We start from the raw sequence: 15735 nt of genomic DNA, 5'->3' as shown, positions 1-15735 counted from the left end.
CATTAAAGACATTTGGGTAGCAAGTGATTTACTATCTCTTTTTAGGTGTAGTTGGTGATCTAAAATAATTATTATATTTGGCTACTTTTTTAAAATTTTTAATTGATACTAAAAATGTTTACAGTACCTATTTGAAATGTTTATTACATTCATGGTTATTTATTTTTATTTTTTATACTTGATGAATATTTGTATGATATGTCGTAATAAAAAATATAGTGAGGTTTTGTTCTATTAAAAAAAAATATATTTTTAATTTCTTTCGTATATCACTCGTCCTGAGTTCGCAGATCACTCTATTTCAGTAGATCATCTTCTAAATGAATGCCAAAAATAAATATAACATGATACAAAAATACAGATAACTATTTAAAATGTTAAAAATATGTTAGATAATGCAATACAAGAATTGACAACACGCAATGCTATGTTATTAGTAATTTATGACTATGACTTTTACAATTTGCATCATACATTTTATTTTTATGAAAACATTTATTATAACTTAAACAATAATAATAATAATTATTTTTATTAATTACACTAACTGTTTGGTTTGAAAAAATTCTACTAACTGAAATGTTTGATAGCTAATTAAATTATATGACAACCTTTAAATATAAATCTATTTCACTTCATAGTGTTAATTTTTAAATGGCGAGTTCTTTTTTTATTTTATTTTAAATATAATAATTTAATCAATAAAAATTATTAATATATGATTATAATTTCTGTTGCAATATAAGTAAATTTATAGTTTTTGTATGTGTTCACAGCAAATACATCTATAATCAGAAAGTTTCTCGATAATATTATAATTAAATAGTTATTTGTATAATTGTAAGTGTTTGTATACAGTTATTTCTTTAATTATACATTTTTATGAATATATTTAAATATCTTTCACTAATGCCTTGATAAAAGTTGATAAGGTAATTTTGTTGACTGTTTATCAATATTCCTGTACACGAATAGTATTAATTTAATGTTATTATTGAAAGTGTTATTCAAAGATTGAATACTGTAATTTTTATATTATTTTCTGTTGAATTTAGATAGTGTATTGAACTTTGAGCCGAAAATCCTAATAAAAATTATCTTTTTTGTCTTTTTATAATAATGACAATGTATTGTTCGTTATATATATATAATATTAATTTTGCATAAAAAACGTAGGTATAGGTTGTTATATATTATCAATAATGATATTGTTTAAAAGACGATTTTTTGTCAATGAATCTAAAATTAATAAATTAGTATGTAATTAAATAATGTGCGATTAGATGTTGAGATCAAAATGTTTGGTATCTACAAGCATCACTAATACTAATCACTATAATTTTCTATTATAATACTATTACTCTATGTGTGCAAATACTCATTCGACCGTCATGTATAATAAAATATAGTGCACACAAGATATAATTCATTTGTATACAATTATAATAATAACACCCGTATTTTGGCCTTGGGTATGCTGTAGAGAATTTCAAATTTGCAGTATACGTTGTATACGTTGTCAAACACATTTAATATGATACGCGTGTACTGAAAAACTTGTATTATGTATTAGAATACATAGAGTATCTATTAGTGCATAGAAATACATTAATTAATATTTGTATTTTATGAGTATACTACAAGTTGTTTTTTATTTAACAATAATGTTTGAAAGTGATTTTGTACAGTCCACCGAGTTCATATAATATAATGATTTATAATACAATTTCGGGTATGATTTTTTTTTTCTATCATTTTATGAATTCTGACGTCTTTTCTGGGAAACATACACGTTTTGGCGGTTTCATAATATCGCGTTTTTATGGTTTTTAACTTAAAATTGTGTCATTATTTTATTTTCATCTAACAATTAATAACCTACGAACTAAGATGTATTTTTAATTATTATTATTTCCGGTAAAATTATAATGTTACACTTGTTATACTTATTTATATTTATGTTTAACCAATTTATATTAAACATCCTAAATTGTTTCTAAATGGAAATATTTATACAACTCAAAATAATTTAAATAATTAGTAGTATTAATTTATATTAAATGACCATATTGTTAGTATACTTTCGGTTGTACGTGATTCAACAATTCAACAGAGATAGATTCTATACGTTTTAACATTATGTACATATTATATTATGATGATCATTAGTACGTGAAACAAAACGCGTATATTAACATTAGGTTTTTAAGAAAAAAAAAATAATAATCGGTTAAATTTATTGAAAACAGAACCCAACAACAATAGTTTATCAGTTTAGAAAGTTCCGAAAATAAAATAAAATATAATTCGAGATAGATTATTGGTCGATTGGCTGCTGTTTATGTACACGTTGGTTCGGAAACGGAAATTCGAATAGACACAGATGAAATGAAACACGGAGATTAGAATGAATAAAATTGATCTACCTGCAAAATTGTTTAATATCTGTGCAGTTTCATTGTCGAGAACAAAGTTTTATTGTAGTTAAAAACTTCAAAAACTGTTAGATTTTGAAACGTTATTTATATCCTGGCCACTTATTTTTGAAGCGAACATTTTATTTTAAAAATCAACCAACTACTTACATACAATGTATTTTTAATAATAGTGCGCAGTAATGAAGAAGGTTTAAATTTCGGTTGAAAAACATATTTTGTTGATGAATATACTTCACATGTGTCTAAATAGCTAATAAAAACCTCTTTTAAGTTTTCAATCCGTTTGTTATTTTTATTGTTGTTGTTGTAATAGTCATCGTTGCTTTATCCAATAGCCAGTATTTAAACGTTGTACATAGGATACACGATTACCGTTATAGTAATGTACAAATGAATAATTATTATTATGCTTTATTCTCGCGCTCTGCAAATCTTCGCGGTTGCAATGCTATAGTAATTTTATTCGCATCTGCATTATAATTTTTGTTTAAAAATAGCTTAGTTAAAAAAATATAGATATGATTTCGTTATTTTTTCAATGATATTATTTACAGTGTAATAATTAATTATAAACTATAGATACGCATTACACAGTTGACTAGACTAAAACAACGTAATAGATAATATTATTATACAGTTACAGTATAGAATATAGATCCTAATAATATATATGTATGATCTTTTCATCGTACAGTTGAGGAAAAAAAAACATTCAATACTTTTTTATGTTCATCATTTATACGTCCGAGTCTCGTGTCCACCGAAATAAATAACTGTCGGTTTTATCTTCACTATTGTGTATAACTGATGGGTTTTTTCTTAACGCAGTAGTTATAGTTATTATTAATAGTTATTTGTTTGTTATTAAATCTTATGATAACTTTTATGGCTTGAGAAATATTACTTAAATCATTATTATACTATTTAAGGATAAACATTACTTTTTATCACATAAATTTATTTTCTGAATAAATTTCGTCAACCGTATAAGGGGAGAGGACAGTAAAATTATATTAAATTAATAAAAATCAATTAAAAAGCTTTAGTTTTAGATTAGAGCATTTAAAACCTACTGTTATTTCAGTACCAGCGAACATTTTAACGAAAATATTATGTTTTAGTATAGATAAATACATCGTTTTAGTTATCTTTTTTCCCTCGTAACGAGGTCACGGTTTCGTGATATCATTATTATGTAGTTTTGTTTATTAACGTACGTTGAAAAAAATTATACTTATTAAAATAATTTGTACAGTGATTAACGGACATATCAACGATATGTGTTTACACTATAGATTATAGAACATAAAAATATGGCCAAAATAATTAGTTATTCAAAATTCACAATGAATCTGTTGTAATATAGTACGTTTAAATATAACATACGAATTAATGTATTATTTAATATTGTCAAATATACAAGATCAAAATAATTAACTAGAGATCGAGTTACTGTATGTGTGTACCTATTTATAACTTTTAATAATTACTATTTTTTACACATAGGTAAGTGTATTGACCGTGGTGATTTTATACAATATACAATATGAATATATTTAAACATTATCTCTATTATATGAACAAAATTAATGTAAGTAATGTAAAATAAAAAACATGATTGGTAACTTGTATTTAATTAATAAGTAGCAACTCCTGTAATTTCATTTTATACGTCTTAGAGACAGTGGTAAGTGATAGTTTCAGAGGGTACTATGGCTGGATGATTTTCCTCATCATGTGCGTTATGTGTTGGTTCTACTTATGTGTTAATGTCAGTCATCTTTTTACTTATTGTGTTACAATATAGATTATACATTTTTCAAAATAATAATAACAATAATAATAATAAAATGATAGTTTTGTGATAAGAGGATTTTAATGATTTAGTAAACGGGTGGTGTTAAGGTTTTTAAAGGACTTTGTTATACTTATACATTATACAATAGGACTGATGATCATGCAGAAACATAGATAAAACGTCGTATTTCTTATTATAAACGAATTAAATCTTAAAAAATTATTTTACAATTAAATATTTTAAATATAGAATTAAATAATTCTGTATATTATTGTAATATTTATTTATAAAAAATTAAATTAAAATAATTTATAAATATTATAGCCATATTTTTTTTTGTCCTGTACAAGTTGCTTAAGATATAGGGTAAATAATGAAATAGTTAAATGCTTTTCAAAGTTTATTTAAAAATATATTTTACATCACAAACACTATAGACGTTAATACTTTACATAACTAGACTTTTTTAGCATATCCATGTATGTAATTTTTATTTTTCGATATTCTTGTTAGGCTTTATTTGTATGCATGTGTATTTATACAACAAAATCAATGTCCGAATTCTTATTTCGACACCTGTTTTCAATTTCTTTTACACTCATGATTAAATATTTACTAGAATCATCCCTAATAACAGGTATAATTTTTTTGTTTTATCTGAAAACTATACAAACTTGCGAACACCAAATCAGTACTTAGTTTGTCAATAACAGTTTCATAAAAATATGATGAAATAAATAATAGAATAAATTTATCTCTTTTTATGTGAATATCACCAACGCCTTATTATATTCACGTCAATATATTTTTGCCTTTTAGAAAACTGTTTTTCTTGTTCTAATTTAAAATAAGGACCTTTTAAAACGGCATTTTATATTATATAAGAGTAAACGAAGAACTTTTTTTTATGGATGTCAATCAAACAACCGTACGTCGAATACTACATGTCAAGATTTTTTTATTATTCCAATAATATAATTTATTTACGATCGGATATGCATTCGAGTCATAAATATTTTTATTGAAATTTAATTAGTGGAACAAGTTAGAAGTCAACTTTTCGTGTTCCCATTTCGATTGAACGAAAAAAAAAAATCTGTCAACAATTATGTTCAATTATCTATCATTATAACAATAATAATAATAATCATATTACATACTTTACACCCCTCGTATACTTCCTACAGGGTTCGTAGGTATATCAAACATATTTTTACCAACGTTCAGGACAATGCTTCAGGACAAGTCCAGGAATCATTATTCGATTTACTCTATATAGCTTACAAAAATCAATTTATTAATTAGAATTCAAAATTCAAATAAAAGATAAAAAGAAAGTTTATTATTATTATAATAAAATCTCTAAATATCAGAAACTCTTAATATTCAGTAGGGGCAGTTTTTAGTTAATTAAAAAAAAAGAAACCCCTTAGTTATTTGTAGGTGTTCGTTATTTACAGATGTCTCTTAGGGATAGTTTATTAGAAAATATTATTATAGGTATAAATCAGAAGACTGAATTGAATTTTATCAAGTCTCCTTCGTTTAAACGTTTAAACTTTAAACATTGCGTTAAGGATATTTATCCCGTGTAGTGTATATTGTCATAGGCGGAGTCCATATTAATAGACGCTCTCATATTTCGCATGTTTAAACGCAATAACGACGAGCATAGTACTTATAACGTCGTTTTCAACAATGTTTAATGATAAAAAATTGAGAATACTATAATGTTATTTTTATTATCTGTGGACCATGATAAAAGTATAAAGGAATAAAATCCTAACCATATTATTTTATTTTTTCGATACGATAATTTCTAGATACAGTTTAGTTTTAATTTTATGCTGGATTTTTTTTTTTTTTCTAAGATCTGGTAAGAGGTTTTTCAAAATTAACAAATAGTGTTATGAATAACCATAGACTTCTATGCTATTGTTTTCGATGTGTCTGTTAATGTTCTAATATATGATTTCTTCATTAAATTTGTACAATTTTACGAGTACTATTATGACGATTATTTTACGTTTAAATTTAATAACCTGTATATATTCTATAATCTATACAATCAGAATTGAACTTACTCATTTTCCATTTATGTGATGATTTTGTATGTATATTTTTTTAAAAAACAAATTAAATTTCATTTTTTCCCCATTATACTCGTCTAAAACAAAGGATTTTAACACGATTTTCATGGTGGAAATAAACTCGAATATTTTTATCGTATACACATACAATGTTTACACCCTAAAATACGAGGGCAATATTTACTGTTTCATTCTTCCTTCGTTTTAGACAAAAAAATATCTATTACTCGGAAAATCGAAAAACTATGAAAATATATGTTCCAGTATAAATATTTTATTAAAATAAAAATATACAAGTGAAAATTGAAAAGTTTACCGTTGCATATTGATTGTTTCCAGCTTGAATATTATTCTTTTTATTCCGTTACAATACACGGTGGTTTATCCAGGTAATGTCCGTTATTGTTATTATGAGATGAGAAGGTTTGGTTTTTGTTTTGAATTTTATAAGCTCTTATATTGAGTTTCTTCAAACAATAATGTAAAATAAATTTGGATTTTACTGTTTATAGAACTCGATTTTATAGAACTAAAAAAACTCTTATCTACTTCACAATGTTGATATAATTTTATAGTTTCTTTTGCGGTTATTATAAACAAAATATATTGTAAGTATAAAAGTATTAATATAAAAGGTTTCGGTTTTCGATAATCAAAAATATCCGGTTCTGATACTGCGGGCTATTTCTAAATTGGTATCAATATAAATAAAAGTTGAAACCCGGGCATAATTGACTGCCTTTATCTTATATGTTACGGTCGTCAAAATCTGTTCCCACTATTGAAAACTATTTATAATATCCCAATTAACATTAATACGGCATATTATTATGAAGTATCTATTATTTATTGTTTTTGTAAAATATGTGATAAATACCATTTTAGTGCACAGACCACTTATTTGTGTAGTTCGATTTTAGTCTTAAATAATACGAAGGTACTTACCCTACAATCTATTTTTCTATGTCATTTGTCAGTGAATATTTTTTATTTCCTAACAGTCGCAACAGTAGTGAATCGCAAAATATATTTTGCAAGTACCCATACACCCACATATTATAATACACTGCTGCTGAATTCTATATAATATTTCACCCTACATCCACGCCAGCTCAGTCCGACACGACTGATGGCAATGGACAAGAGATGATGACAGCGGAACGGAAAATAAAAATAAATGAACTGTGGCGAGCATTCTCGACCACAGGCAATATGATGACGTTAGATTTTGATGGATGATCAGTTGCAATCGTACACGAAATCCGTTTTCCACGCCGGTCGCTCCATGCACACCGCATCAAATACGAGTACTACGCGACTGTTAAGTATTTTTATTATTATTATTAATATAAACCTTCGCAGTCATCGATCAGACGTTCAAATTTTCATTAAAAACTTCTCTCATTGCCATCGTCTGTGATTATATATACAATACATTACTTAACCTATTTAATAATTTACAGAGAAATTTCTTCAACATTTAACGTACTCCTTTAAGTCTTGGCTAATTTTTTTTATTGTTATATTTATACATGGAAATTTAAACCGTAGGTAATTTGAACTGCATTCAATCGTGGTAATTGTGTTGTTCTCAAATGCCTTTGAAAAATAAATCTAAATGTTTTAATGCATTTATATTTGTAATAACTTGTACAATATTCATAAATTTCATGATGTATATTTTTATCTGTATATTTCTTTTTGTAAATGCTGACCATGTCAAAAAAAATAAAAATATATACTATATAGTTATACTGTAGGCATAACGGACATGACATATTAATTTCGTAAGTAGTCTTGTTCGTAAAATTTTCCATTTTGAACACTGATCTCAATTGATATGCAAACACAAAAACACATAAAAACTATATCTCCAATTTATAATAATACATGGACACAATACGAGTGTTACTACATATTACTTATTAGCAATTGTATATTTACTTTTGGTATTTAGTTTATACGAACATTCTCACTAAAAACTTCAAAAGGTCGAAATGACTACACAATTTGTGTCATCTAGAAATTATAATATAATATATAATAATATCCAAGTCAATATTTATTATATAAATGGCTGTTACATATTTTTCTTGGTATTATACTATGATACAATTTGTACACAACATATTTAATCACATTATATTTTGTCAATACTTGCAAACATGCGGTATCTATCAATACAATGTAGCAAACATCTATCTATAATGATTAAACTAATCAAAAAGTTAGTCAAAAAGTTGGGTAAGTGGATATCACTCTGATGTATAATAGGTGCAAGTAATAAGTTTGAATTCAATTGTATTATCATTGTATAGAGAAAATAAATCTGAACTGAGTTTGTCAGCCTATGCCCTATATCATTAAATAAATATTTTCATGATGTGTGTATTGATATCGCTATTTTAATAATTTATTTCATCATTAGCATTACGGTAGGTTGGTTTAATTTTTGCAAACATTGACAATTATCATAATGATAATAATAATGTGTACCATATTATTTGATTATTATTGTTATTAACTTTTGAGTCAAGACTACCTCACATCAAAGGGGTGTGAATAGATTTATGGTAGAAATACTATAAACAGATAATATTTTAAAATTATCTTCATAGTTTTAAAATGTTATTGCGTCAAGTAAAATTCATAATTTACATAAAAGTGGGTCTATTTTTAACTTATTTTTAGACCAATTTTGAGGTTTTATTTAGACTAAAATAATATTATGTGTTATTTACCTCATTAAAATTTAGCTCGTGAATATAATTAATAATTGTAATATTTTTAATTGGATTTTTAAGTTACGATATATAGTATCATATTTTATAATAACTTAATAAATAATTAGTAAATTATATATAATTTATTAAATGTATTAAATAATACAGCTATTAATATGATACAAACAAACCTAACAATATATAATTCCTCGTACAAATCGTAATTTTATGAACACTAAATTTAGACTTTTTAATTATTAATTTATTTTCCTTTATTGTGTTATAATTGACGACATGCTAATAAAAAATCTGAGAATTGGTATAACTAGAGGGATGTACACTTGAACTTGTGTATCCTCAAAATATTAAATACTTTTTATTGTTATATTTAATATGATAAGAAATACGTTTTAGTTTATCTAATATTGTATAGAACAAATCATAGATACTGCGTTATTATTTATTAGTTATTAAACTCTCATACATAGGGTTCAGACCCTATCTACCTAATATTTTTTATATTTACTTTTTTCATTTGATTTTTCACTATGTGGAAAGTTAAATGATTTTATTCTAGAAAAATTGTTTAAACGTTTATTTTATAAGTCTTTCTTCACGATATATACCCATAAAAAAGTTTTTCGGCGTTGTTTTAATTAAACAGATAATCTGATAAAGAATAATAATTAACTAATACTATTTGCATACAGAGAATGGTATACAGTATAATCACGCACAACCTACATGTACATACGGTTTTTATTGCGCAAAGTATTTAGTATAACTGGCACCGATTGCGTTTAATTTATTGCAGTCAAAAAACGGTTTTTAATAGCAAAAATAAAATATTTCTTCACCCTTGGTAACCTCACCCCCACGGATACCAAACAAACGGAAAATAAAATAATTATTAGCAAATAATAAAACGAAATAATATTTAAATGGTTCTGAAAAAAAAAAAAAAACAACACAAAAACATGTGTCATGAAAAAATATTGTTGTGTTACGTTATAATGATATTGATGAACCCAAGATAAAATATGTTTTGAGCAAATAACTTTCTTCCTGACAATTTGTTGCATGAATCGATCTGTAAAATCAATTATCGTGTGATTAGTGTAAGATAATTGTAATCTGTAAAAACAGTTTATTTGGTTCTATTATATTATTGATCTTATTTGTTGTGTTTTCTAAAATCTCCATCTTATTAAAATATTGTATTGAACAATATAATTAATAGTACATATTTAAATATTATTATTAATGTTGCTATATTCTGACATGTTTGTTTATTTATTTATTTATTTATTTTTTGAAAGAGAGATCACTTAACCAAAAGAATACATTAATTGTGGGTTTCCGTAACAAGAAAATTGGGAAATATTGCCTTAGATTTCAATGGTATTATTTATTATGGTGTTATCGATGAGCGTCTATGAAACTGCATTTTAATCGGCCTCAAAGGCATCGCCAATAGGCAATAATGTTAGTCGAGCAGTACGTGTGTTCAAAATCTATACCTCATTACCAACTATAAAATCCCCTGCCAACCATCCAGCTGGTTTCATAATATATTGTATTGATTTATATATATATTATAATATTATTATAATATTAAACCTTCAGAGAGAGGGGTGCGAAAGACGTTACGGTCCGGGTGGATATTGGCCTTTTCAGATGTAGCGGTGGTAAACGGTATAGCGTATAATATCATGTAGGTGAAGGGTTCGAAAGTGTATAGGCGTTGAGGATGGCATTTCATGGGGTAATCACCCGTACTCAATACAGTAAACATGACTGATAGAAAATATAATATTGCGCAGTGTGTATGTACGCGATTATTAAACTTAATATATAGGTTTCTGTACTGACATTTAAATTTAAATTGAGAAATGCCGCAATATTCCTAATCAAGTAGGGAAACCCAAAACATGTACTCCTTTGAAACGACCATCTATTGACGGAACGTCGGTTGAAATCTAATAATATCCTTTATTATACAGTGCAGATACCAGATACCTGTTTTTTGGACGGTGTATCTCAAATAATAAATTATGGTCTCTATTGACTAATTTTATAGGTAACGCTATACTCACTTATTATACAAGTACGCCGTATTTTAATAATATATGTATATATTTAGTGATACTTGATTACTACTAAGTTCTTCTCTTTATTATTTTTTTTATATATTTAATAGCTAAAGCCAATGTACAGTTTAAGATACATAAATATCCATATGCACAAAAAAATAAGTTGTTTTTATTGAACAATAGCGTACCTAGTTATTCTCTCTGTCAATACGAGAATTCAATTTTTAAACTCCTATGGACTATGGTAATTTACCATTTAATTTTTTATAAATAAAGTATGTTACTTAGATTTTTCGATTGAAAGTAACACGTTATTTATTAAGCAAGTCGTTATCAATAAAAGTAATTGTATACAAGTGCAAAACGCTAAGTTAAAAATTAAAAATTAACTTAATTAATTAATTCGTTTATGTCCATCATTGTAACTGTTATTGTTTAATAGTTTTACGGTCTTCTAAATTTCGTAATATTTTGACGATTATTTTCAGTTCAATTGCTAACTAAATAAACTCTGTGATTCTATCGGCAATATCGAAACAGATACGTAACGCGATGGTGAAAATGACATACACTTGGATGTCTCTGAGGAAAATCCGATACAAAATGATTACATGCTGGATTATTATACTCCGTACTTACTGTACTCAAATCCATGACAAATGCATAGTAAACAAAATAATTATATACTCCCAATTGGTTACGCGTAATAATACTGTATACGTGCGCACAATGGTATACGGCATTATGTATATGGTGCTTGCTAATAGGATGTAATATGTATAACGATGTTTAATCGGGTTTAGGGGGGATCGTTTAAAACGTATCGAATAATAATAATAATTTTAGTTACAATATAGTACTTATGTCGTTTGTAGATACCTCGCCTCTGTAAATGTGTGATACATTATAATAACTATTGTTATTACTTAAAAGCTATTTGAATAATTTTCGTTGTGTACATCAATAAACATTATGTATAAGTAGTGTATACACATTTTCGTTCAGAAACGAAAAACAAAAATACATTTTTTTAGACGAATATTTATATTAATCACATACGTATATTTTTTTAAACCATAACTCATACTCAATTCTTATTTTTTCTATATAAATAAATTTAGCGTGGTTTGTCTCTTATTGTTCAACATAGAATAAAAATGCTTTATTATTCCATGGTAGTAACTAATAATTAATACATTTATAATAACTATTTACTTTCTAATTTATGTAAAAATTGTATAACTTTAATTTTGAATAGTATTATTGTGTTAAATTGTGGTAAACACAAAGTAAATGTACAATTTTTAAAAATTCGTTTATTATTATGAAATTGAAAATAAAAGTTGTTGTTAAAACAAATGTAGAACCACTATACTAAAATAAAAATATAATATTTTTCGTTTATATGTTATAACATCAGGTTGATTTAGGAAGTTAGAGCAGATGTGTTAATACAGTCAATATGTATATATATCAACAAATGCAGATAATTCTTATGTATATAAAAGAACAGCCCTTTTTTATGTCCATGTTTTGTGACGACACTATTTAACATTTTTCCAATTTTTTTTTCGCAGAGTTGTTCAAAATACTCATACGAGAGATATATTATTCATTTCTATTATAACACATTTCGTGTCACTTTTCTTACAAAAAATTTAATTGAAGCTGAAATTTTGACAGGATGTGTTAAGGGAAAAAAAATATTTTTACCTAAAATTCCATTATACCCTTACAATTTTCCAGTTAAGTTTAGAAAAGTTCAGTTTCCAATAAAAGTCTATTTTGTGATGACAGTAAACAGAGGCTAAGGTCAAACTTTAACTAATTGTGGTGTAGATTTGAAAAATAACTGTTCCTCACATGGACAATTGTATGTGACATTTTTTAGAGTTGGATGACCTGACCATTTTTACGTTTATGTACTACAAAATAAAACCCTGAATGTGGTATGCCAAGGGGCTTTGACTTAAGTTATATTAGAAATAAGCAACTAAGTATAGAATCATTTTTTAATAATAATATGTGTTTAGAATTATTAGGTAAAATTTTAAGAAAGCAAAAATTATACCTTGGCGAAGCCGGGTAATTCAGCTAGTATAAATATAAAAATAGATTGCAAAAACAATTATCACTCCTCTTTCTTAGGTTCAAAAGACATCCTATAATGAAGTAAAACCATTTATCTATCAGGATATCGTAGTATCGTAGTCGTTGGCGTGTCTGTGACGTTTTCTACGTTATATGCACCAGTGTTTACCTAACCGTTTATGTTGATTTTAGGTCGCCTCTTATAAAACATGATATTATTAAATATTGGCTTGGTAGTATCTTATATAGATCGGTGTAAAAAGTAAACCACGTCACCGATAAGACCTTTTAACAGGTGAGATTTTTTCAACGTTTTATTATTCAAAACGTGAAAAATTAAAATCTCTGGAAAAGAGAGGATCTTTAATAATTTTTACTATATTTTTATCATGTTAACCGTCTACATAAAAATATCTACTCAAGTGATTTACATATTTTCGTTGAATAAAATAAGGTGCAAAACCCTTTGAATGAAAAAACTTGTATATTAATACTAAAAATGAAAAATACGCAATTTATTTTTTCACCATTATACATTTTGCATGTAACGTATCTAGAAAAAAAAAAAGGTGCATATATTATACGTTGTGTTGAAAACAAAATATTAAAAAACCATGTTCGAAATCAAGATTTTTTTACTAGAACGTTCTATTTTACGAATTACATGTAAAAAAAATAGGTGTAAAACTTACTAATGTTGTCTAACAAAACAAAAACAAAAACAAAATATATGAAACGTTTGATGAAAAAATTAAATTAATAAATCATAATTTAAATTGGAAATACTAACAGTTATACGCGTATAGTATTGTGTATAAAAAGCTCAACCAACGTATAGAACTAATTAAAATATGCATAAAATATTGTAACGCTGTGAACAATAAATTATAAAATATAAGCAATTTTACATTTCTGTTTTGGTTGCTAATCTCAGGAAAAATTTTTGTAGCGAAAAGAAAATTTGTAAAAATACGACTAATTTCACGTCATACCTACACAAAATCATATTTATTTTTTTAAAGGTTCATTAAATTCTAATTATTAAATACGATTTTACTTTGATTCAGGTCTTTTTTTTTGTATCTGGTTTTAAGCACGTATTAGATATAATATAAGGCTTACTCGATTTTATTATTATACGAGCCCGTCACGAATCGATCCGTTTCGCTCAGGAATTTAATATACCTACCAAATGCGCGAGGGAAAAATAATAGCGTCAAGCACAAGACATGCACATCGAATACGTTCAATCGATTTAATGGGGGTGAAAACGTATGAGTTGATAATACTATATTATGACCATTGGACATACGTTTATAGACCTATACCCATATTAAATAATATTATAAACCAAAAAAAAAAAAAACCACTTCAACATTTAATCTGAAAATAATAAATTTTACACAAGTCTTCCTTGGTAGGAGTTGCTCGGTGAACAACCATCTATAGAATATTACATTTGCTGAGTCTGAAACGTATGGAACTTGGAACTCAACAATCAATATGGTGTGTAATATATATATTTAAGTGGGTAATCCATTTAACGTGGAACTAATTATTTCATGAAACACTAGCCTAAGTAATATATAAAAAAATATATATATATATATATATAATAATTACTAATAACGTAAATTGTTTTTAAAATAATGAGTATTATGAGTTTAACTAATCACTTGGTATATTATGTATTACACCATAAATAACACAATTTCAACTGTGGTTAAAACTTTAAGAGTTTAGTATCGAAAATAATGATAAGAACAATTCTTAAAAACACAATATGATGTAATATTAAGTCGATATCGTTATAAAATATTTTTTATCTAAAGTTTGGAATGTCAAAAACTCTATATCTGTAGGCGTGTATAATATGTTTATGTATTTCATTCTCACGATTATATTTTTGTTCTACATTCTGCAGCACAATATTGGCGCGCCACACTGAATGTATAATCGTTGTCTTCTTGGTTATTATACGAGTAATACTACTATTACACTAATATTATGTCCGTAATAGTTAACAGAATACCTATCGCTGTTATCCATCGCAACTTCCTCATTCGCCGTTAACTAACAAACTTAACGTAGTTAACCCGTTAACTAACAAACTTGTGCCATACATTGCTACATTTAAATACATATACAAATATGCCCTTATACGCCCTAATGAGTGTCCTTGTGGATATATCCAAAAGTCGATATTACATAGTTAAAATTTTTAAATTAAGCTAAAGAGTTTGTTTATTTTTAAATTTTCAACTTAACTAATTTGGTATTTTATAACCAACTCGAGAACTTAACTAATTTAATTAACCAATGAAATAACTCAGTTTTCTCAGATAATTTTAAAATAAATGTATAAAATAAAAATAAAAATATTAAGTTTTAATTATTTTTATACACTAATATTATTATAAACGGTTTTAATTAAAAAAAAATAATCTAGTTAGTGCCGTTTCTTAAAAAAAAATAATATATATATTGTATTTATATTAATAG

At 25.8% G+C, this 15735-nt stretch overlaps 1 protein-coding gene across 2 annotated transcripts in view; it reads left to right on the top strand.

Moving 5' to 3' along the window:
• LOC112597127 (calcium/calmodulin-dependent protein kinase type 1) overlaps window positions 1-15735 on the top strand; it is a 317179-nt gene that overhangs the window by 89926 nt on the left and 211518 nt on the right. The window lies entirely within an intron of this gene.

Source organism: Melanaphis sacchari, unplaced genomic scaffold, assembly GCF_002803265.2.
Source record: "Melanaphis sacchari strain LSU unplaced genomic scaffold, SCAv2.0 Contig37_pilon_pilon, whole genome shotgun sequence".
Lineage (NCBI taxonomy): Eukaryota > Metazoa > Arthropoda > Insecta > Hemiptera > Aphididae > Melanaphis > Melanaphis sacchari.
The sequence above is the reverse complement of the archived record's forward strand: the minus strand, read 5'-3'. Positions and strand labels throughout refer to the sequence as shown.